The sequence below is a fragment of the Anomaloglossus baeobatrachus genome, chromosome 5 (genome assembly GCF_048569485.1).
Source record: "Anomaloglossus baeobatrachus isolate aAnoBae1 chromosome 5, aAnoBae1.hap1, whole genome shotgun sequence".
Taxonomy (NCBI): domain Eukaryota; kingdom Metazoa; phylum Chordata; class Amphibia; order Anura; family Aromobatidae; genus Anomaloglossus; species Anomaloglossus baeobatrachus.
Genome location: NC_134357.1, coordinates 272,032,818 through 272,057,501, shown reverse-complemented (window position 1 = coordinate 272,057,501; position 24,684 = coordinate 272,032,818). Strand labels below are relative to the sequence as shown.

General features: G+C 50.4%; 1 protein-coding gene across 3 annotated transcripts in view; it reads right to left on the bottom strand.

Moving 5' to 3' along the window:
- Positions 1–24,426, bottom strand: part of LOC142311249 (uncharacterized) — a 44,016-nt gene extending 19,590 nt beyond the window's left edge. The window contains exons 1-2 of one of the 3 annotated variants that reach the window (XM_075349479.1): positions 24,374–24,426; positions 11,785–11,971 (exon numbers count right to left, since the gene is read on the bottom strand). The gene's annotated coding sequence lies outside the window, so the exon portion shown is untranslated. Of the gene's footprint in view, positions 1–11,784; positions 11,991–24,235; positions 24,272–24,373 lie in introns of those variants that run through there. The other 2 variants (XM_075349477.1, XM_075349480.1) reach the window with 2 other exon arrangements.
- Between the last annotated feature and the right edge of the window lie 258 nt (positions 24,427–24,684).

The following is a 24,684-nucleotide window of genomic DNA, read 5'->3' as shown; positions in this document are numbered from 1 at the left end:
TCGTCGGTGTCACGGTTTTCGTGACACACTTCCGTCATGGTTAGCGACGTCGTTGCCTGTAACACCTACGTGTGATTCTGAACGATCGCAAATAGTGTGAAAGAAGGGAATTTTGTTTACTTACCGTAAATTCCTTTTCTTCTAGCTCCTATTGGGAGACCCAGACAATTGGGGTGTATAGCTACTGCCTCCGGAGGCCACACAAAGTATTACACTTTAAAAAGTGTAACCCCTCCCCTCTGCCTATACACCCTCCCGTGCATCACGGGCCCATCAGTTTTGGTGCCAAAGCAGGAAGGAGGAAACTTATAAATTGGTCTAAGGTAAATTCAATCCGAAGGATGTTCGGAGAACTGAAACCATGAACCAAAAGAACAATTCAACATGAACAACATGTGTACACAAAAGAACAACAAGCCCGAAGGGAACAGGGGCGGGTGCTGGGTCTCCCAATAGGAGCTAGAAGAAAAGGAATTTACGGTAAGTAAACAAAATTCCCTTCTTCTTTGTCGCTCCATTGGGAGACCCAGACAATTGGGACGTCCAAAAGCAGTCCCTGGGTGGGTAAAAGAATACCTCGATAAAAAGAGCCGAAACAACGGCCCCCTCTTACAGGTGGGCAACCGCCGCCTGAAGGACTCGCCTACCTAGGCTGGCATCTGCCGAAGCATAGGCATGCACATGATAGTGTTTCGTGAAAGTGTGCAGACTCGACCGGGTAGCGGCCTGACACACCTGCTGAGCCGTAGCCTGGTGCCGCAATGCCCAGGACGCACCCACGGCTCCGGTAGAATGGGCTTTCAGCCCTGAAGGAAACGGAAGCCCAGAAGAACGGCAGGCTTCAAAAATCGGTTCCTTGATCCACCGAGCCAAGGTTGACTTGGAAGCCTGCGACCCCTTACGCTGGCCAGCGACAAGGACAAAGAGCGCATCAGAGCGGCGCATTGGCGCCGTGCGAGACACGTAGATCCGGAGTGCTCTCACTAGATCTAACAAATGCAAATCCTTTTCATATTGGTGAATTGGATGAGAGCAAAATGAAGGTAAGGAGATATCCTTATTGAGATGAAAAGTGGACACCACCTTAGGGAGACAGTCCGGGACCGGACGCAGAACCACCTTATCCTGGTGAAATACCAGAAAAAGGCCTTTACATGACAGCGCTGCAAGCTCTGCCACTAGAAATGCCACCTTCTGCGAAAGACGCGTAGAACCATGTTGAGATCCCAGGGTTCCAGCGGACGCTTGTAAGGTGGGACTATGTGGCAAACTCCCTGCAGGAACGTGCGGACCTGCGGAAGCCTGGCTAGACGCTTTTGAAAAAACACGGAAGCGCCGAGACTTGACCTTAGAGAGAGCCGAGAGACAACCCTTGTCCAATCCCGATTGAAGGAAGGAAAGAAAACTGGGTAAGGCAAACGGCCAGGGGGTAAACCCCCTCTCAGAGCACCAGGCTAAGAAGATCCTCCAAGTTCTGTGACAGATCTTGGCTGACGTTGGTTTCCTGGCCTGTCTCATAGTGGCCACACAATCAGGTTGAGGGCCGCAGAATTCAGATGGAAAAATGGCCCTTGAGATAGCAAGTCTGGTCGGTCTGGGAGCGCCCACGGTTGCCCCACCGTGAGATGCCACAGATCGGGGTACCACGACCGCCTCGGCCAATCTGGAGCGACGAGAATGGCGCGGCGGCAGTCGGACCTGATCTTGCGCAACACTCTGGGCAGCATTGCCAGAGGAGGGAATACATAAGGCAGTTGAAACTGCGACCAATCCTGAACTAAGGCGTCCGCCGCCAGAGCTCTGTGGTCCTGAGACCGTGCCATGAATGCCGGGACCTTGTTGTTGTGCCGAGACGCCATGAGATCGACGTCCGGCGTTCCCCAGCGGCAACAGATCTCTTGAAACACGTCCGGGTGGAGAGACCATTCCCCCGCGTCCATGCCCTGGCGACTGAGGAAGTCTGCTTCCCAGTTTTCTACGCCCGGAATGTGAACCGCGGAGATGGTGGAGGCTGTGGCCTCCGCCCACAGCAGAATCCGCCGGATTTCTTGGAAGGCTTGACGACTGCGAGTGCCGCCCTGGTGGTTGATGTACGCAACCGCCGTGGCGTTGTCCGACTGTATGCGGATCTGCCTGCCCTCGAGCCACCGATGGAACGCCTTGAGGGCTAGATACACTGCCCTAATCTCCAGAACATTGATCTGAAGGGAGGACTCTGTCAGAGTCCAGGTTCCCTGAGCCTTGTGGTGGGGAAAAACCGTTCCCCATCCTGACAGGCTCGCGTCCGTCGTGACCACAGCCCAGGATGGGGGCAGAAAGGATTTTCCTTTCGACAGGGAAGTGGGGAGAAGCCACCACTGAAGTGAGGTCTCGGCTTCCAGAGACAGAGAGACGTTCCTGTCTAAGGACGTCGGCCTCTTGTCTCATTTGCTGAGAATGTCCCATTGGAGAGGATGCGCAAATGGAACTGCCTCCATTGCTGCCACCATCTTCCCCAGGAAGTGCATGAGGCGCCTCAAGGGGTGCGACTGGGCCCGAAGAAGGGATTGCACCCCTGTCTGCAGCGACCGCTGTTTGTCCAGCGGTAGCTTGACCATCGCTGAGAGAGTATGAACCTCCATCCCGAGGTACGTCAGTGACTGGGTCGGAGACAATTTTGACTTTGGAAAATTGATGATCCACCCGAAACCTCTGGAGAGTCTCCAGAGCAACGGTCAGACTGTGTTAACAAGCCACCCAAGAGGGTGCCTTGACTAGGAGATCGTCTGGGTAAGGGATCACCGAGTGGCCCTGAGAGTGTAGGATCGCTACGACGGATGCCATGACCTTGGTGAAGACCCGTGGGTCTGTCGCCAGGCCGAAAGGCAGTGCCACAAACTGAAGGTGTTCGTCCCCGATGGCGAAACGCAGGAAGCGTTGATGCTCTTGAGCGATCTGCCATGGAGATAGGCATCTCCTGGTTGTCACATGTTTGTTGAGCAATTTTAGGTCCAAAACGGAACGGAATGAGCCGTCCTTTTTTGGCACCACGAACAGATTGGAGTAAAAACCGCGACCGCGTTCCTGAGGGGAACGGGGATCACCACTCCTTCTGTTGTCAGAGTGTCCACCGCCTGAAAAGTGCAACGGTCCGTTCGGGGGGCGGAGATGTTCTGAAAAAAACGAGTCGGAGGACGAGAGCTGAACTGTATCCTGAAACCGTGAGACAGAATGTCTCTCACCCATCGGTCTTGGACATATGGCCACCAGGCGTCGCAAAAGCGGGAGAGCCTGCCACCGACCGAGGATGCGGTTTGGGGCGGCCGAAAGTCATGAGGAGGCCGCCTTGGAGACGGTGCCTCCGGTGGTCTTTGGAGGACGTGACTTAGACCGCCGTGGAGAAGAGTTCCTCTGGCTCTTCTGTGGCCTGTTGGACGAGGAGGGCTGGGACGCTTGAGAAGCCAAGGACACAACCTGCGGGGCAGAGATACGTGCGACCGCATTAATCTCAGCCAGAGAAGCTGAGATAGCTTGGAGAGCCCTCACGGCTGCGAAGGCCGAAGCAAAAGATGCGCCTATGGCTTCAAAGATGGATTTCATCATAAGCTTTATTTGCCTGTCAGTGGCATCCATGAGAGATGAACCATCTGCCACTAATACTACGGATCTAGCCGCCAGTCTGGAGACTGGAGGATCCACCCTGTGACACTGAGCCCAACCCTTAACTACGTCAGGGGGGAAAAGGGTAACGTGTGTCATTAAGGCGCTTAGTAAAGCGCTTGTCCGGAAAGTTCTGTGCTTCTGGACAGCCTCTCTGAAGTTAGAGTGATCGAAAAAAACGCACTCCGTGTACATTTGGGAAACCTAAACTGGTGTTTCTCCCGCTGTGAAGCCGACTCCTCCATAGGAGAAGATGGGGAAGAGAGGTCTAGCACCTGGTTGACGGACGCTATAAGGTCATTTACTATGGCGTCCCCTTCAGGTGTATCCATATTGAGCGCAACGTTAGGTTCAGAGCCCTGAGCTGCGACCTCCGCTTCATCCTTAACTACGACAGTGAAGTCGTGGAAGGTTCCCAGCGAGCCCGGTTAGCCTGTGTGAGGCCGCGGTCCGTGTCGGAGTTCTCACCGTGGGATCTGGGTGTTACCCCAGGAGCCCCTTGTTGTACCGACCCAGAGGGGCCTGGGGGCGATGAACTCACAGCTCCCTGGCCCTGTGTTACCGGTCTGGACTGCAAAGCTTCCAGCTTAGCAGCCCCTCTGTTCATAGACTGGGCCATGGAATGACTCAGAGAGTTGCTCAGTCAAACGTGCAAACTCTGTCCCTGCCATCTGTGCCGTGGAAACCGGTGGTACCACCTGAGCCGAGGGTCCCACCCGTGCAAGAGGCTCCGGCTGAGTGAGTGCCCCAGGGGCCAAGCATTTGCAATGATAGGTGGAACCTGCCGGCAATATAATCGCACAAGAGGTACAGGTTGCAAAGAAAGCCTGTGCCTTGGCACCCTTACTGTTTGCGGACGACCTGATGTCACCTCTTAGCAATCAGCGAGGGTATATAGCCAAAAGCAAATAGTGCTGCCGAACAGTGAAATCATATACCATATATATATATATATATATATATATATATATACACTTCGGCACCCAAGGGGGGCCAGCACCCGATTGGGAAACTGGTGCCCCACAGTGCACAGTGAGGGGGGAGGAGGATACCAAGTATGCTCCAGCCCTCACTGCCGACGTCCCGTCGGCCGTCCCGTCGTTACCCCTGACTGGCAGGCCCGGGAACGGGAGTATATGGTACTAGGCCGCAAGAGCCGGGGACTAAAGTTAAAAACGCGGCCGGCAAACAGGCGCGGTCGGCGCGGTAGTCCCGGTCTCACAAACCACACAGCAACCGCTGCGGCGTTTGTAACCCAGGTGCTGTATGCAGCGTCCCCCAAAGGGGACACAGAGTACCTTATGGATGCAGGGCTCTGTCCCTGATGATGTCCTGTCTCCTGTCCGTCAGAATCCCCCAGGGGCTGCGGATGGAGCCCGGTCCCAGTGCATGGCGACCGGTTAGGAACCCCCTCTCCCAGAGCTGCAGTGCTGCCGAACAGTGAGCACAATCTGAGATCTCCACCGGCAGAATCATCCCATATAACAATGGCTGCCGGCGTTCCGAGGGGAGGAGGGAGCCGAGGGCGGAACCACAAAAGTGCGGGAATCTGCGCCCCATAGTGAACAGTGAGGGGGGAGGAGGACAGCGAAGTGTGCTCCAGCCCTCACCGTCGGCGTCATACCGACCGTCCCGCCCTTCCCCCTGACTGGCAGGCCCAGGGGCGGGAGTTTAACACACTAGGCCACAAAAGCCGGGGACTAAAGTAAAAACCGCGGCCGGCAAACAGGCACGGTCGGCGCGGTAGTCCCGGTCAAAAAAATCACACCGCAGTCGCTGCAGCGTCTGAGGCCAAGGTGCTTCATGCACCGTCCCAAAGGGGACACAGAGTACCTGTAGATGCAGGGCCATGTCCCTGACGATACTCAATCTCCTGTCCGGCAGATACCACCAGGGGCTGCGGAGGGAGCCCGGTCCCAGTGGCTGGATGACCGGTTAGGATCCCACTTCACCCAGAGCCCCTAAGGGATGGGGAAGGAAAACGGCATGTGGCTCCAGCCTGTGTACCCGCAATGGGTACCTCAACCTTAACAGCACCGCCGACTCAGTGGGGTGAGAAGGGAGAATGCCGGGGGCCCTGTTAGGGGCCCTCTTTTCTTCCATCCGATATAATCAGCAGCTGCTGCTGACTAAAATGTGGAGCATTGTGTGAGTGTCAGCCTCCTTCAACACAAAGCATAAAACTGATGGGCCCGTGATGCACGGGAGGGTGTATAGGCAGAGGGGAGGGGTTACACTTTTTAAAGTGTAATACTTTGTGTGGCCTCCGGAGGCAGTAGCTATACACCCCAATTGTCTGGGTCTCCCAATGGAGCGACAAAGAAATCGTTGATCGTTGACACGTCGTTCAGTTTCAAAATATTGTTAGTCATTTGGAACGCAGCAGACATATTGCTACGTTTGACACCCTGTCAACGACAAACAACATCCACACGACCGCCTTGGTCAAACAATATATCGCTGAACGATGTAGCGTCGTTTGTGAGATATGTACGTGTGACCGCTACAAAACGACCTATGAGCGATCTCGGCAAATCGTAACAACGATCTGGGCGTGTCACATCGCTAGCGATATCGTTGTGTGTAAAGCAGCCTTTAGATCCACAGCAGAGAAAACATTGATTTAAATGAAAGCAAACAGCTCAGTAAGTGACACATCGCTGGAATCAGGTTCTCTGTCTCAACATTATGCTGCTCTCAGATGAGGGAGCAAAAACCTGGTGATAGATTCCCTTTAAGTATGAGCACCATGGTCAGAAACCTCACACTTGCACACCTTGGCTGCTGTCCATAAGGTTAGTAATGGTTGTTTGAGGAATGTTGTGCCACACTGAATGGCAGTCTGTGTTGCCTAAACATGCTACCATAGCCTGCAACCTCACCAAACTTGTCTCCCATCAAACACATCTGGGACGCCATTGGTCAGTAATTGGGAGCGGTCAGTAGCGGATCTTAAAAGGTCCACTACTAGGACAACACCTTCTGATTCCACATTTCCCCCAGATAAAATAATAAAAACTAGCCTCACATTCCAGCGCCGTTCGGGTTTGCGTTGGTGGGCTCACGTGGTTGTGATATCACAAGAGCCCGACGTCCAATCAGCGTTGGCTTCTTTCACCCCGCCTTTGGACTAAACAAACAATCAACACGAAGTGAGCACAGCCGCAGTACTCACTTCTTGTTGTTTAACTTGTTTGGTCCGAAGGCGGGGAGAAGCAAGCCAGCGCTGATTGGACAGAAGGCTCATGTGACATCACAACCCCACGTGAGCCCCAGCACTGCTGGGATGGTGATCATATGGGAGGTGAGTATAGTCTTTATTATTTTACCTAGAAGAAACATGTGGAATCAGAAGGGGTTATACTAGTAGTGAACAATCCTTTTAATGATTTGCTTAAGTGTATTCATCATGGCAGAACATTCCTCAGACAACTAATAATCCTACTGACAGCATGCAAAGGTTTGATAGTGGGTGCATTTCAGCTGGAACGGGCTCTGCATCCTTCCAAGATAGTCGCCGCCCTTTGCTGTGCTCCACATTGGGTTTTGGTAAGTCGCCTAGCGTGTTTCTGTGACATTATCTCATTTAGTATTGAGACTCTAAAGATCAGTTGCTGTGTCATCAACTTGCAAAACCTCTGTGATCCTGCATACCCTCAGTCTTGCCGGTTAACTCTCTGCTGGCTACTTCTTGGATTAACCCACCAACTGCACTTAGCTAACTACTGTTATTGCATTTTCATACTGTTCATACTGTGTATTCATCCTTACAGTTGTCTTCTTCTGCCCTTCTGGTACTGTGCTTTCAGCGTATCCAAGTCTTTACTCTTCCATGTACCCTTCACCCACCTGAGCCAATGTTGTGGGTCCCTGTATCCACCTTGACCTAAAGCTCACATCTTAAGCCTAACTGGCGCTCTAAAGGCTGCTTTACACGCTGCAATTAATAGTGCGATCGCATTTGTGATCGCACCCGCCCCCATCGTTTGTGCGGCACGGGCAATTTGTTGCCCGTGTCGCACAATGCTGTAACCCCCCATCACACGTTCTTACTTTCCAAACGACCTCGCTGTGGGCGGCGAACATCCACCTCCTGAAGGGGGAGGGACGTTCGACGTCACAGCGACGTCACACAGCGGCCGGCCAATAGAAGCGGATGGGCGGAGATGAGCGGGACGTAAACATCCCGCCCACCTCCTTCCTTCCGCATTGCCGGCAGGACGCAGGTAAGCTGCAGTTCAGCGTTCCCAGGGTGTCACACGGAGCGATGGGTGCTGCCTCGGGAACGATGAACAACCGGCGCGCAGGAGGGACGACTTCATGAAAATGAGGGACGTGTCAACGAGCAACGATAAGGTGAGTAATTTTGCTCGTTAACAGATGCTCGTAGCTGTCACACGCTACGATATGTCAAACGATGCCGGATGTGCGTCACTTATGACGTGACCCCGACGACATATCGTTTGATATATCGTAGCGTGTAAAGCCCACTTTACACAATATGACATGTTTTGAACACTTTTTTTCAATTTTTTTATTCATTTACATATCTATCAATCCCGTTGATGTCATAATTCCACAACTTTTCATCCCTGATGTTATAATTTCAAAGTGTTCCCCGACATGAAAAAAACAACCCTTTACAAAGTTATGTAATGCACTGTGCACTGTCCTACGAGTCCTAGCACTCCAATCTAATGTATGGAAATTGTTTTACTACAAAGCAAGATGGAAACCAGCTTACCGTTGCTGCCTGTTGTTTTACATAGCACAGAACAGTGTCACTGCAAAGGATGATAACAATTGTGGTAAGTAGAGAAGAATAATCCAGCTCTACCGATAGAATCTTCAGCTTTATTGATGCAGTCACATTGTTACATCCATGTGTGGTACATAGACTGGAACATTAGCGTGTTTCTGGTGCATACTGCACCCTTAAGGCCACTTTACATGCTACGACATCGCTAAAGCGATCTCGTTGGGGTCACGGAATTTGTGACGCACATCCGGACGCTTTAGCGATGTTGTTGTGTGTGACACCTATGAGAGATGTTGAATCATCGCAAAAACTTTCAAAATCGCTCATCGGTGACATGCCCCCCTAATCTCGATTATGGTTGCTAATGCTGTGACGATGTTGTTCGTCATTCCTGTGGCAGCACACATCGCTACGTGTGACACCGCAGGAACGAGGAACCTCACCTTACCTGCGGCCGCCGCCAATGCGGAAGGAAGGAGGTGGGCGGGATGTTACGTCCCGCTCATCTCCGCCCCTCCGCTTTGATTGGGCGGCCGCTTAGTGACGTCGATGTGACGCCGAACGAACTGCCCCCTTAGAAAGGAGGCGGTTCGCCGGTCACAGCAACGTCGCTAGGCAGGTAAGTAGTGTGACGGGTCCGTGCGATTTTGTGTGCCACGGGCAACGATTTGCCTGTGTCGCACAAACAATGGGGGCGGGTACACACGCTAGCGATATCGGTAACGATATCGCAGCGTGTAAAGCGGCCTTTAGTTATGATGAGAAAGGGGGCATCATGATTACGGGTATGTTCATACATCGCGTTTTTTGGGTTTTTTTGCAGTGCCAGGCTAGGAAATTGCAAGCACACAATTGCTTTTTTTTCCTGACTGTGATTTAAAAAAAAGCAGCATGTCAATTCTTTCAACGTTTTGGCACCAATTTTTCATTACTGAAAGAAACGGGAACATGTAAAAGGTAACCGCTGCTTTTCTTCTGCTTTTGTAGTGAGCGAAACTGACTATTAAATGTACTGTAGATAAATGACATACCAAAAGTGCAGCCCAAGGAAAAAAAAACAACAACAAAAGCTATTTTTTGGAAGTGGCTCTTTTACTGCCAAGAGAGCAGGTGTTGACTGCAGGAAAAATGCAACGTGTGAATATAGCCTAAGTGTGCAATGCACACCAAAAACCCTTGGATGTTCCAGTGTATGGACTACGAGGGGCTACTGATACTGTAAGTCTTTGGCTTTGTGATCTTTTTTTGTTTTTATTGTAACGAATGTTACATCACATGAAAGCCTTATGTGTCTAATATATGTTTTCAAAATTTTATGTTTGTTGCTTTATGGCAACAGTGTTCTACGCACGCGGGAAAACTAACTGGCAGAGTCTAATGTGATATTCACAGCAACTGAGAGCAAAGGAGTGATAAAACTCTTGTTTCTGCAAGGAAAGTCCAAGAAGGATATTCATGGTGATATCTCGCAGACATTGGGGGATCAATGCCCTTCATATTCTACAGTTCAGAACTGGGTTGCCAAATTTAAAACGGGCCACTTCAGCACCAATGATGAGGAACGTCCTGGACGACGGACAGTGGTTATTGTTCCGGAGATCGTCGATGCTGTGCACAACCTCATACTGGAGAATCCACGAATTTCAGCTAAAGCAATAGCAGACATCATGGGGATTTCCCGTGAACATGTTTGTGTCATTATCTATGAACATTTGGACATGAAGAAGCTATCTGCAAAGTGGGTCCCCAAATGTTTGACAACAGATCAGAGAAGCTTGCGAATGAAAATTTCCCGTTCCATTTGTCAGCGTTTCTGGACTGATAAGAACTTCTTGGATCGACTGGTCACTATGGATGAGACCTGGATTTATTTGTATGACCCTGAAAACAAAGAGCAGTCAAAAGAGTGGAGGCACAGTGGTTCTCCTCGTCCAAAGAAGTTCAGGGTGCAAAAATCAGTCAACTAAGGTGATGGCAACTGTGTTCTGGGATACGGAGGGTGTGCTGCTAGTGGACTACCTTCAAAATTGTTCCACCTTCAATGCAAGGTATTACATTGAACTTTTGGATCAATTGAAGGCAGCTCTGAAGGCCAAAGGGCACGGCAAGCTGTCCAAACGAATCTTGTTCCTGCAAGACGCCTCCGCACCTACTGCACAAGCGACCATGGCAAAACTGGCAGAGCTGGGCTTCCAACTGGTTGACCACCCACCTTATTCACCAGATCTATCTCCCTCCGACTATCATCTGTTTCCAAACCTGAAGAAACACCTCAAGGGTACCAAATTTCCCACCATTTCTAATGCCATGGCTGCTACGGATGCCTGGTTTGCGGCACAACCGAAATCCTTCTTTTTGCTAGGCTTACAGAACTTGGAATACCGATGTAAGAAGTGTGCTGACATCAGTGGAGAGTATGTGGAATAAATGTAAAGTTTCATCATCCTATCTCGTTTCTTTCTGAGTAAAGCATAAGACTTATCAGCTGCCCCTCATACACATGGATGTAATGAGATTTTGATACTACTATGTTTTTCCAAAAATAAGACACTGTCTTATACTTTTTATTGCCCCCAAAAAAGCACTGGGGCAGGTCCTCCCAGCAGGTATGCTGCACGCTGTCTCCCCTGCTTCTGGCCGACACACTCACACACATCAGATCGCACACACACACACACTCATACATACATCAGATATCACACACACCAGATATCTCACACACACACACACACACACACAAACTCACCACATCCAGCGATACAGAATGCCTTCGGCTGCAGGGAAAGATGAGAGGAAGTCACGTGTCGCAGGTCCTGTAAGCAAGCATTCCATCCGCAGGTCCTTGCACTCCATGCACTGCATCTCAGGATCGGTACCGCTAGATGTGGTGTGTGTTTGTGATCTGATGGATGATGGTGTGTGTGATCTGATGTGTATGGGCGTGCAATCTGATGTGTGTGGGGGTGCGATCACTGCAGGTCCTCCCGCTCGGCGTCTAATGAGTATGCTTCCAGGGTGTCTGCTTTCTATAATGAAGAGTCCTGCAGTATCTTTAACTTTTTTAGCTGCATGACACTTCAATATTGATCTGTGACTAGGGGTTATTTTCGGGGTATTGCTTATATTTAAGCGTTGCTCTGAAAATGCTGAAAATCCCTGCTAGGGCTTATTTTGGGGGAGGGCTTATTTTTGGAAAAACACAGTACATCAATACAGTTGAGTTTATCAGTTGAAGTGGATTTTTCCTCACTACTTATCACAGTTATTTTATTGCATCAATGCACCATGGTGAATTTCACAAGACAAACTGGTTCTACTAATTTATGGTTTTCATCACTATAAAAAGCCAAAATAACCATTCCTAAGGAGTATACGAAACTACTTACCTCTAGCCATGTACAAAGTCCAAAACGACATGGGGATAAATCTTCAACAGCATGCTGTTTACATGAGATTTATGTAGGTGGCTCTCGGAGAATTTAAGGGATTCATCAATACTCAAGGGTGTATTAGACAAGTTTGTCTGTCCCTGTTGAGGCAAACAGGTATTTCATGGACCGAAGTGGAGCCAACCTGGATGTAATAAAGGAGTCTGTGAAGACAACATTCAGTTAACAGCTTCCAGAAAATGTATTAAAGTGTTATCAGACAAAATACTTTTTTTTTTTTAAATTTAGATACGTCAGCTTTTGACCTAGGAGAGATATATACGGTAAGTCCTTACTATTTATTTCCCATTCCTTTTAAATCTACTTTTGGATTTTCAAAAACTGTAGGGGTGTCTTTAAAAAATTCCTGTGTATGGAACCAGCCCATAAGTTCTTCTTGAAAACAAAACTCGTTAGGCTGACATCATAGGAAAACGAGACATTCAGCTACAGCAAGTAGCTAGCTCTAGCTGTATGTCAGGCTGGCCAACCTGAGTGTTCAACATCTGATCCTCAAAAGAAATGTTTTGTTCCATACCATTAATAATTAACCTTCCAAGACCAGGTAAAGGGGTGATCTGGTTTTAAAAAATAATTTTCAAATAATTAATCAATATTTTACCTTAGTGACTTATGAGCCATAGCTGTAATTCAGAACCTTCAACTTTATAAGGACAAACATACATGTACACAAAAGAAAAGCATCCATTCACATCACAGATTCAAGCATTGAAATTAGAGGCTCCCCCACAACAATTTTTTAATTATTTAAATAAATAAATAAACAACATGAGCTCCTGCACTTTTTTGATAACCAGCGCAGATAAAGCAGACAGGGGGGACTGATATTTTCAGGCTGGGTAGGTCCATGGTCATTGAGCCCTCCCCAGCCTAAAAACTAGCAGCCTGCAGCAGCCCTACAATTGGTGCATCCATTAGATGCACTAATTGTAGGACTTTACCCGGCCCATCCCGATTGCCCTAGTGTGGTGGCAATCGAGATAATATATGAGGTTGATGTCAGCTGTGATTTGTCGAAAATCACAGCTGCTATAAAGCTCTGGGTTGGTAATGGAGAGGTGTCTATCAGACCCTCACCCATATTAGCAACCCTGTAAGTAAAAAGAAAAAAAAAACACAAAAATCCTTTATTTTAAATAATAAAAAAAACAAATAACACACCTTCTTTGACCAATTTATTAACCCCCAAAACACCTTGGCACAGCCAACGTAACCCACACAACATCCCACGATGATCCTGGCTCTGTTACATCCAGAAGCTGCAGTGATGGAATATGCAACAGATCACTGTAGATCCTGGGACACACTGAAGGCAGCGGGGAACCCGGCTGTGAGAAGCGATGATGTCGGTCAGGTCACTGGAGTTTACAGCTGGGTTTCAACGATTCCAAGTATGACCACTGGTGAACCTGATGCTGGATTGCAGGACACGGTGGCACACCAGTCCAGCAATCCAGTAGTCAGGTCACCGGAGTTCACACTCGGGGCTACCCTGTTGCCCTCAGTGAATTCAGTTGAACCCATTGGCGGATTGCTATGTGGCCGTGTCCTGCAATCCAATAGGCCGGCATTCTGGCAGGAGGTTCAACTGAGTTCAATGAAAGCCGAACAGGAGCGCTTGAGTATGCATTCCGGTGACCTGACAGTCAGCAGTGGTGTACCGCAGGGATCTGTGCTAGGACTGATTACCTTGTGGATGGGATAGATAGTAAAGTGTCAGTCTTTGCTGTTGACACAAAACTATGTAGGATATTAAAAACTGACCTTGATAGTACAATATTACAAAAGAAGGGAATTTTGTTTACTTACCGTAAATTCCTTTTCTTCTAGCTCCAATTGGGAGACCCAGACAATTGGGTGTATAGCTTCTGCCTCCGGAGGCCACACAAAGTATTACACTTAAAAGTGTAAAGCCCCTCCCCTTCTGCCTATACACCCCCCGTGCATCACGGGCTCCTCAGTTTTGGTGCAAAAGCAAGAAGGAGGAAAAGTTATAAATTAGTTTAAAGTAAATTCAATCCGAAGGAATTTCGGAGAACTGAAACCATTCAACATGAACAACATGTGTACACAAAGAACAACAGCCCGAAGGGAACAGGGGCGGGTGCTGGGTCTCCCAATTGGAGCTAGAAGAAAAGGAATTTACGGTAAGTAAACAAAATTCCCTTCTTCTTTGTCGCTCCATTGGGAGACCCAGACAATTGGGACGTCCAAAAGCAGTCCCTGGGTGGGTAAAATAATACCTCGTAAGAGAGCCGTAAAACGGCCCTTTCCTACAGGTGGGCAACTACCGCCTGAAGGACTCGCCTACCTAGGCTGGCATCCGCCGAAGCATAGGTATGCACCTGATAGTGTTTCGTGAAAGTGTGCAGGCTCGACCAGGTAGCCGCCTGACACACCTGCTGAGCCGTAGCCTGGTGCCGTGCCGCAAAGCCCAGGACGCACCCACGGCTCTGGTAGAATGGGCTTTCAGCCCTGAGGGAACCGGAAGCCCAGAAGATCGGTAAGCTTCGAGAATTGGTTCCTTGATCCACCGAGCCAGGGTTGATTTGGAAGCTTGTGACCCTTTACGCTGGCCAGCGACAAGGACAAAGAGTGCATCCGAGCGGCGCAGGGGCGCCGTACGAGAAATGTAGAGTCTGAGTGCTCTCACCAGATCTAACAAGTGCAAATCCTTTTCACACTGGTGAACTGGATGAGGACAAAAAGAGGGTAAGGAGATATCCTGATTGAGATGAAAGGGGGATACCACCTTAGGGAGAAATTCCGGAACCGGACGCAGAACCACCTTGTCCTGGTGAAACACCAGGAAAGGGGCTTTGCATGACAGCGCCGCTAGCTCAGACACTCTCCGAAGTGATGTGACTGCTACTAGGAAGACCACTTTCTGCGAAAGGCGTGAGAGAGAAATATCCTTCATTGGCTCGAAAGGTGGTTTCTGAAGAGCCATCAGCACCCTGTTCAGATCCCAGGGTTATAACGGCCGCTTGTAAGGAGGGACTATGTGACAAACCCCCTGCAGGAACGTGCGTACCTGTGGAAGTCTGGCCAGGCGCTTCTGAAAAAACACAGAGAGCTGAGACTTGTCCCTTAAGAGAGCCGAGCGACAACCCTTTTTCCAATCCGGATTGAAGGAAGGAAAGAAAAGTGGGCAAGGCAAATGGCCAGGGAGAAAAACCCTGATCAGAGCACCAAGATAGGAATATCCTCCACGTCCTGTGGTAGATCTTGGCGGACGTTGGTTTCCTAGCCTGTCTCATAGTGGCAATGACCTCTTGAGATAACCCTGAAGACGCTAGGATCCAGGACTCAATGGCCACACAGTCAGGTTGAGGGCCGCAGAATTCAGATGGAAAAACGGCCATTGAGACAGCAAGTCTGGTCGGTCTGGTAGTGCCCACGGTTGACCCACCGTGAGATGCCACAGATCTGGGTACCACGACCTCCTTGGCCAGTCTGGAGCGACGAGGATGGCGCGGCGGCAGTCGGACCTGATCTTGCGTAACACTCTGGGCAACAGTGCCAGAGGAGGAAACACATAAGGGAGTTGAAACTGCGACCAATCCTGAACTAAGGCGTCTGCCGCCAGAGCTCTGTGATCTTGAGACCGTGCCATGAATGTCGGGACCTTGTTGTTGTGCCGTGACGCCATTAGGTCGACGTCCGGCATCCCCCAGCGGCAACAGATCTCCTGAAACACGTCCGGGTGAAGGGACCATTCCCCTGTGTCCATGCCCTGGCGACTGAGAAAGTCTGCTTCCCAGTTTTCTACGCCCGGGATGTGAACTGCGAATATGGTGGAGGCCGTGGCTTCCACCCACATTAGAATCCGCCGGACTTCCTGGAAGGCTTGCCGACTGCGTGTTCCTCCTTGGTGGTTGATGTATGCCACCGCTGTGGAGTTGTCCGACTGAATTCGGATCTGCTTGCCTTCCAGCCACGGCTGGAACGCCTTTAGGGCAAGATACACTGCCCTTATCTCCAGAACATTGATCTGAAGGGAGGACTCTGTCGGAGTCCAGGTTCCCTGAGCCCTGTGGTGGAGAAAGACCGCTCCCCACCCTGACAGGCTCGCGTCCGTCGTGACCACAGCCCATGATGGGGGAAGGAAGGATTTCCCCTTCGACAGAGAAGTGGGGAGAAGCCACCACTGAAGGGAAGCCTTGGCTGCCCGTGAAAGGGAGACGTTCCTGTCGAGGGACGTCGACTTCCTGTCCCATTTGCGGAGAATGTCCCATTGAAGTGGACGCAGATGAAACTGCGCAAAAGGAACTGCCTCCATTGCTGCTACCATCTTCCCTAGGAAGTGCATGAGGCGCCTCAGGGGGTGTGACTGGCCTTGAAGGAGAGATTGCACCCCTGTCTGTAGTGAACGCTGTTTGTCCAGCGGAAGCTTCACTATCGCTGAGAGAGTTGCCAGGAAGTCTCCTTGGGACATTGAGGCGATGATGGAGCGGAGCGATTCCATCCGGAACCGCCTGGTTTTTACGTGTTTGTTGAGCAGTTTTAGGTCCAGAACAGGACGGAAGGATCCGTCCTTTTTCGGCACCACAAACAAGTTGGAGTAACAACCGTGACCCTGTTGCTAAAGAGGAACAGGGATCACCACTCCTTCCGCCTTCAGAGTGCACACCGCCTGAAGAAGAGCATCGGCTCTCTCGGGGAGCGGAGATGTTCTGAAAAATCGAGTCGGAGGACGAGAGCTGAACTCTATCCTGTAACCGTGGGATAGAATGTCTCTCACCCATCGGTCTTTTACCTGTGGCAGCCAGGCGTTGCAAAAGCGGGAAAGCCTGCCACCGACCGAGGATGCGGAGTGAGGAGGCCGAAAGTCATGAGGAGGCCGCTTTGGGAGCGGTTCCTCCGGCGGTCTTTTTAGGACGTGACTTAGACCGCCATGAATCGGAGTTCCTCTGATCCTTCTGAGGCCTTTTGGACGAGGAGAACTGAGACCTGCCCGCGGGCCGAAAGGACCGAAACCTCGATTGTACCTTCCGTGGTTGAGGTCTGTTTGGTTTGGACTGGGGTAAGGATGAGTCCTTTACCTTGGATTGTTTAATGATTTCATCCAATCGCTCACCAAACAGGCGGTCGCCAGAAAATGGCAAACCGGTTAAGAACTTTTTGGAAGCAGAGTCTGCCTTCCATTCACGTAGCCACATGGCCCTGCGGACTACCACCGAATTGGCGGATGCTACCGCCGTACGGCTCGCAGAGTCCAGGACAGCATTAATGGCGTAGGACGCAAACGCCGACGCCTGAGAGGTTAAGGACACCACTTGCGGAGCAGATGTACGTGTGACTGCATTAATCTGCGCATGACAAGCTGAGATAGCTTCGAGTGCCCATACGGCTGCGAATGCTGGAGCAAAAGACGCGCCGATAGCTTCATAGATGGATTTCAACCATAGCTCCATCTGTCTGTCAGTGGCATCTTTGAGTGAAGCCCCATCTTCCACTGCAACTATGGATCTAGCCGCCAGTCTGGAGACAGGAGGATCCACCTTAGGACACTGAGCCCAGCCCTTGACAACGTCAGGGGGGAAGGGATAACGTGTATCCTTAAGGCGCTTGGAAAAACGCTTATCTGGACAAGCTCGGTGTTTCTGGACTGCCTCTCTGAAGTCAGAGTGATCCAGAAACATACTCAATGTACGCTTGGGAGACCTGAAACGGAATTTCTCCTGCTGAGAAGCTGACTCCTCAATTGTAGGAGCTGGTGGAGAAATATCCAACACCTGATTGATGGTCGCTATAAGGTCATTCACTATGGCGTCACCATCAGGTGTATCTAGGTTGAGAGCGGCCTCAGGATCAGAATCCTGATCTGCTACCTCCGCTTCATCTTCCAGAGAGTCCTCCTGCTGAGACCCCGAACAGTGTGATGAAGTCGAGGGAATTTCCCAGCGAGCCCGCTTAGGCGGCCTGGGACTGCGGTCCGTGTCAGAGACCTCACCCTGGGACCTATGGGACACCCCAGAAGCACTTTGCTGCTCCAATTGAGGGGGGCCTGGGGTCAATGATTGAACAGTGCCCGGGGCCTGAGTCACCGGTCTGGACTGTAAGGCTTCTAGTATCCTAGCAGACCATTTATCCATACTCTCAGACAGTTTGTCAGCAAATACTGCAAACTCCGTCCCTGTCACCTGGACAGTGGTAGCAGGTGGTTCCACCTGGGCCACCAGTAGCAGAGGCTCCGGCTGAGTAAGTGCCACAGGGGCCGAGCATTGCACACAATGAGGGTCAGTGGAACCTGCCGGTAGTATAGCCGCACATGAGGTACAGGTTGCAAAGTAAGCCTGTGCTTTGGCACCCTTGCTTTTTGCGGACGACATGCTGTTGTCTCCTCTGAGTACAATCCAGGAGGGTATATAGCCAAAAATCAACAGTGCGACCGTACAGTGTAAATGTATAGCATATAAGCATATATATATATGTACACTTCGGCACTCAGTGGGGCCAGCACCTCAGGTGCTGCTTACCGACCGCTCAAAGCGGTTGTGTGATCACCAGATTCCCTGCCTGGGCCTCCCAGAGCCTGTTGTCTCTCCTCTCCAGCGTCAGAAGTGCTGACAGGAATGGCTGCCGGCGTTCTGTGGGGAGGAGGGGGCCGTGGGCGTGCCCTAGAAAGTGCGGGAATCTGGAGCCCCACTGTGCTGAATGAGGGGGGAGGAGGATACAAAGTATGCTCCAGCCCTCAGCGCTGACGTCCTGTGCAGCGTCCCGCCCTTCCCCTGACTGGCAGGCCTGGGGGCGGGAATATGCGATACTAGGCCGCAAAAGCCGGGGACTAAAGTTATAAGCGCGGCCGGCATATAAGCGCGGCCGGCGCGGTAGTCCCCGGCGCACTAACACACCCAGCAGTGCTGCAGTGTATATGGCACAAGCGCTCCATGCGCGGTCCCCACGGGGACACAGAGTACCTCACAGTAGCAGGGCCTTGTCCCTGATGATACCCGGATCCTGTCCAGCAGATTCCCCAGGGGCTGCGGAGGGAGCACGGTCCCAGTGCCTGGAGACCGATTAGGATCCCACTTCACCCAGAGCCCATTAAGGGATGGGGAAGGAAAACAGCATGTGGCTCCTGCCTATGTACCCGCAATGGGTACCTCAACCTTAACCACACCGCCGACCAGAGTGGGGTGAGAAGGGAGCATGCTGGGGGCCCTGTTATGGGCCCTCTTTTCTTCCATCCGACATAGTCAGCAGCTGCTGCTGACTAAGATGTGGAGCTATGCGTGGATGTCAGCCTCCTTCGCACAAAGCATAAAAACTGAGGAGCCCGTGATGCACGGGGGGTGTATAGGCAGAAGGGGAGGGGCTTTACACTTTTAAGTGTAATACTTTGTGTGGCCTCCGGAGGCAGAAGCTATACACCCAATTGTCTGGGTCTCCCAATGGAGCGACAAAGAAAGATCTGGATAAGATGTCAGAATGGGCAGATACTTGGCAAATGAGATTTAATGTTGATAAATGTAAAGTAATGCACCTAGGACGGAGTAATCCTATAACTGCGTATACATTAAATGGAAGTAAACTCAGGACTACAGAACAGGAGAAGGACTTGGGTATTCTCATTACAAATAAACTGAGCAGCAGCACTCAATGTCAAGCAGCAGCTGCTAAAGCAAACAAGATTTTAGGGTGTATAAAAAGAGAGATTAGATCCCGTGATCCCAACGTATTGTTACCCCTTTATAAATCACTTGTAAGGCCACATCTGGAATATGGGATCCAGTTTTGGGCTCCACATTTTAAAAAGGACATTCAGAAATTAGAGTCAGTTCAAAGGCGGCAACTAGATTACTACAACGAATGGAGGCATCCCATATGATGACAGGTTGAAAAAGTTAGATATGTTTAGCTTAGAAAAAGGACGTCTAAGAGGAGATCTCATTTATATGTATAAATACATGTGTGGTCAATATAAAGGACTGGCACATGACTTATTTCTTCCAAAGACAGTACTAAGGACCAGGGGGCACTCACTGCGAGTGGAAGAAAAGCGATTCCGACAGCTAAATAGCAAAGGGTTCTTTACAGTTAGAGCAGTCAGACTGTGGAAAGCCCTACCACAAGAGGTAGTAATGGCAGATACTATAACCGCTTTCAAAAAAGGGCTGGATGATTTCCTCAGTACACACAACATTGTTGGTTATAAATGACTTGGGGACAAAATGTAGAACTGGTGGTAACTATATGTAACTATGGTGTACGAGGGTGTGTTTTTTTTATTTGCAATAAAGGATTTTTGTGTGTTTGTTTTTTTTCTTTTTACTTGCAGGGTTGGTAGAGTGGAGCTCTCATAGACACCTCTCCATTACCAACCCAGGGTTTGATGGCAGCTGTGATTTTTCTGAGAAATCACAGCTAACATCAACCCCATATATTACCCCTATTGACACCGCACAAGGGCAATCCCGATGAGCAGGGTAAAGGTGCACAATTAATGCATCTAATGGATGCACCAATTGTGGGGCAGCTGCGGGCTACTATTTTTAGGCTGGGGAGGGCCCAATAACCATGGACCTTCCCAGTCTGAGAATACCAGTCCCCAGCTGTCTGCTTTATCTGCGCTGGTTATAAAAAATGGGCAGGAGCCCACATTGTTTTTTGTTTTTTTAATTATTTAAATAATTTAAAAAAAATGTCATAGGGGAGTCTCTATTTTTGATAACTAGCCAAGATAAAGCACAAAGCTGGGGTTTGAAACCCACAGCTGTCTACTTTACCTGTGCTGGTTATCATAAATAGGCGGCGGACCGCACATCAAGTGGGGTAATACTCTGACAACATTGCTCCCAGAAGCGACCTGTGTTTCATAGCTGCATCCAGGCATCTTCCCCATTTTATTCCCATTCAATTACAGCACTCTTCCATCCATTTCATTTCAGCACTTTTACTGCCCTGCCAGACATCCTGGGAGAGTACGCCGTAAAATCTTTTGAGTTTCTCATTCACTTGCATTAGATTTGGTATTCATGACGAATACACAAATAGTACGAAATATTCAAGCCGAATATTCAGAACCCGAATATTTTAGTACTCGCCCATCACTAATCAGTCATATACTCTAGTGTGCCGTGTGTGATCTGCTAAACAGAAACAAAAAAAAAACTAATAACAGACATAGAAGAATAAATGTGTGAATAAAGCATAAGGCCAGGTACACACTACCATTTCTGGACCATGCAAGGGTCTACTTCAAGTAGACAGCCTCATTGGCAGAAGTATTATTATTATTTATTTTTATAGCGCCATTTATTCCATGGCACTTTACAGTGAAAGAGTATGAAGAAGTATGGGTTTTAATCCTATTATTTTTTTTTTTATGGACATATGTCTGCACTGTGTTGTATTTTGTATGTGTGGTTTTAAACTTTTTGATACATAAATAAAGAATCGTATTATATTACTTTAAATTTGGAGTGAGTGCCTTTGGTCAAGCGCTTTTCTTGTGATATGTATATGGGAAAGGGAGCAGAAGGGCGTTGTATATGGGAGGGGAAGCAGAGGGGCATTGTATATGGGAGGGGGAGCAGACGGGTGTTGTATATGGGAGGGGGAGCAGACGGGTGTTGTATATGGGAGGGGGAGCAGAGGGGCGTTGTATATGGGAGGGGGAGCAGAGGGGCGTTGTATATGGGAGGGGAAGCAGAGGGGCATTGTATATGGGAGGGGGAGCAGAGGGGTGTTGTATATGGGAGGGGGAGCAGAGGGGTGTTGTATATGGGAGGGGGAGCAGAGGGGTGTTGTATATAGGAGGGGGAGCAGAGGGGTGTTGTATATGGAAGGGGGAGCAGAGGGGTGTTGTATATGGGAGGGGGAGCAGAGGGGTGTTGTATATGGGAGGGGGAACAGAGGGGTATTGTATATGGGAGGGGGAGCAGAGGGGTGTTGTATATGGGAGGGGGAACAGAGGGGTATTGTATATGGGAGGGGGAGCAGAGGAGTGTTGTGTATATAGGAGGGGGAGCAGAGGGGTGTTGTGTATATAGGAGGGGGAGCAGAGGGGTGTTGTGTATATAGGAGGGGGAGCAGAGGGGTGTTGTGTATATAGGAGGGGGAGCAGAGGGGTGTTGTGTATATAGGAGGGGGAGCAGAGGGGTGTTGTGTATATAGGAGGGGGAGCAGAGGGGTGTTGTATATAGGAGGGGGAGCAGAGGGGTGTTCTGTATATAGGAGGGGGAGCAGAGGGGTGTTGTGTATATAGGAGGGGAGCAGAGGGGTGTTGTGTATATAGGAGGGGGGAGCAGAGGGATGCTGTATATAGGAGGGGGAGCAGAGGGGTGTTGTATATAGGAGGGGAGCAGAGGGGTGTTGTGGATATAGGAGGGGAGCAGAGGGGTGTTGTATATAGGAGGGGGAACAGAGGAGTGCTGTAAATACGAGGGGGAGCAGAGGGGTGCTGTATATAGGAGGGGGGGCAGAGGGGTGCTGTATATAGGAGGGGGGAGCAGAGGGGTGTTGTGTATATAGGAGGGGGGAGCAGAGGGGTGTTGTGTATATAGGAGGGGGAGCAGAGGGGTGTTGTGTATATAGGAGGGGGAGCAGAGGGGTGTTGTGTATATAGGAGGGGGAGCAGAGGGGTGTTGTGTATATAGGAGGGGGAGCAGAGGGGTGTTGTGTATATAGGAGGGGGAGCAGAGGGGTGTTGTGTATATAGGAGGGGGAGCAGAGGGGTGTTGTGTATATAGGAGGGGGAGCAGAGGGGTGTTGTGTATATAGGAGGGGGAGCAGAGGGGTGTTGTGTATATAGGAGGGGGAGCAGAGGGGTGTTGTGTATATAGGAGGGGGAGCAGAGGGGTGTTGTGTATATAGGAGGGGAGCAGAGGGGTGTTGTGTATATAGGAGGGGGAGCAGAGGGATGCTGTATATAGGAGGGGGAGCAGAGGGGTGTTGTATATAGGAGGGGAGCAGAGGGGTGTTGTGGATATAGGAGGGGAGCAGAGGGGTGTTGTATATAGGAGGGGGAACAGAGGGGTGCTGTAAATAGGAGGGGGGGCAGAGGGGTGCTGTATATAGGAGGGGGGGGCAGAGGGGTGCTGTATATAGGAGGGGGGGCAGAGGGGTGCTGTATATAGGAGGGGGGAGCAGAGGGGTGTTGTGTATATAGGAGGGGGGAGCAGAGGGGTGTTGTGTATAAAGGAGGGGGAGCAGAGGGGTGTTGTGTATATAGGAGGGGGAGCAGAGGGGTGTTGTGTATATAGGAGGGGGAGCAGAGGGGTGTTGTGTATATAGGAGGGGGGAGCAGAGGGGTGTTGTGTATATAGGAGGGGGAGCAGAGGGGTGTTGTGTATATAGGAGGGGGAGCAGAGGGGTGTTGTGTATATAGGAGGGGGAGCAGAGGGGTGTTGTGTATATAGGAGGGGGGAGCAGAGGGGTGTTGTGTATATAGGAGGGGGAGCAGAGGGGTGTTGTGTATATAGGAGGGGGAGCAGAGGGGTGTTGTGTATATAGGAGGGGGAGCAGAGGGGTGTTGTGTATATAGGAGGGGGAGCAGAGGGGTGTTGTGTATATAGGAGGGGGGAGCAGAGGGGTGTTGTGTATATAGGAGGGGGGAGCAGAGGGGTGTTGTGTATATAGGAGGGGGAGCAGAGGGGTGTTGTGTATATAGGAGGGGGAGCAGAGGGGTGTTGTGTATATAGGAGGGGGGAGCAGAGGGGTGTTGTATATAGGAGGGGAGCAGAGGGGTGTTGTGTATATAGGAGGGGGGAGCAGAGGGGTGTTGTGTATATAGGAGGGGGGAGCAGAGGGGTGTTGTGTATATAGGAGGGGGAGCAGAGGGGTGTTGTGTATATAGGAGGGGGGAGCAGAGGGGTGTTGTATATAGGAGGGGAGCAGAGGGGTGTTGTGTATATAGGAGGGGGAGCAGAGGGGTGTTGTGTATATAGGAGGGGGAGCAGAGGGGTGTTGTGTATATAGGAGGGGGAGCAGAGGGGTGTTGTGTATATAGGAGGGGGAGCAGAGGGGTGTTGTGTATATAGGAGGGGGAGCAGAGGGGTGTTGTGTATATAGGAGGGGGAGCAGAGGGGTGTTGTGTATATAGGAGGGGGAGCAGAGGGGTGTTGTGTATATAGGAGGGGGAGCAGAGGGGTGTTGTGTATATAGGAGGGGGAGCAGAGGGGTGTTGTGTATATAGGAGGGGGAGCAGAGGGGTGTTGTGTGTATATAGGAGGGGGAGCAGAGGGGTGTTGTGTATATAGGAGGGGGGAGCAGAGGGGTGTTGTATATAGGAGGGGAGCAGAGGGGTGTTGTGTATATAGAAGGGGGAGCAGAGGGGTGTTGTGTATATAGAAGGGGGAGCAGAGGGGTGTTGTATATAGGAGGGGAGCAGAGGGGTGTTGTGTATATAGGAGGGGGAGAAGAGACACTGAAGACGCCCCACCTATTGGATAATATACATAGAAACACTTGGAACTGTAATCCTGTATGGAGCCGGCGCTGCACGGACCAGGAAACTATAAGCACAGCCCGCTAAGCCCCGTCGACTCCCAGCGAAATCAGACAAGTGACTGACACTCACAGTAATCTGCAACTGACTCCCCTGGAAGTAATCCTCTCCGCCTGCGTCACTTCCGCTGCAGTGTAGCACGTGACTGGATGTTTACTGTGTGACCGGATGACGCCCTAGATGCGGCCACATGACACTGTCAGTCAGTGAGTGCAGTAGCGGGGTGAAGGCCGTTCTGCTCCGAGGCTGAACTTGGATTCTGTCTCTGCTATATTTTTTCTGTTTTTTATTTTTTTACAGGTCTACAGCAAAAAAAAACAAATCACAGTGATAAAATACAATACAGTGAGCAGCCCTGATAAAACTGGCTCAAAAATGGGTCG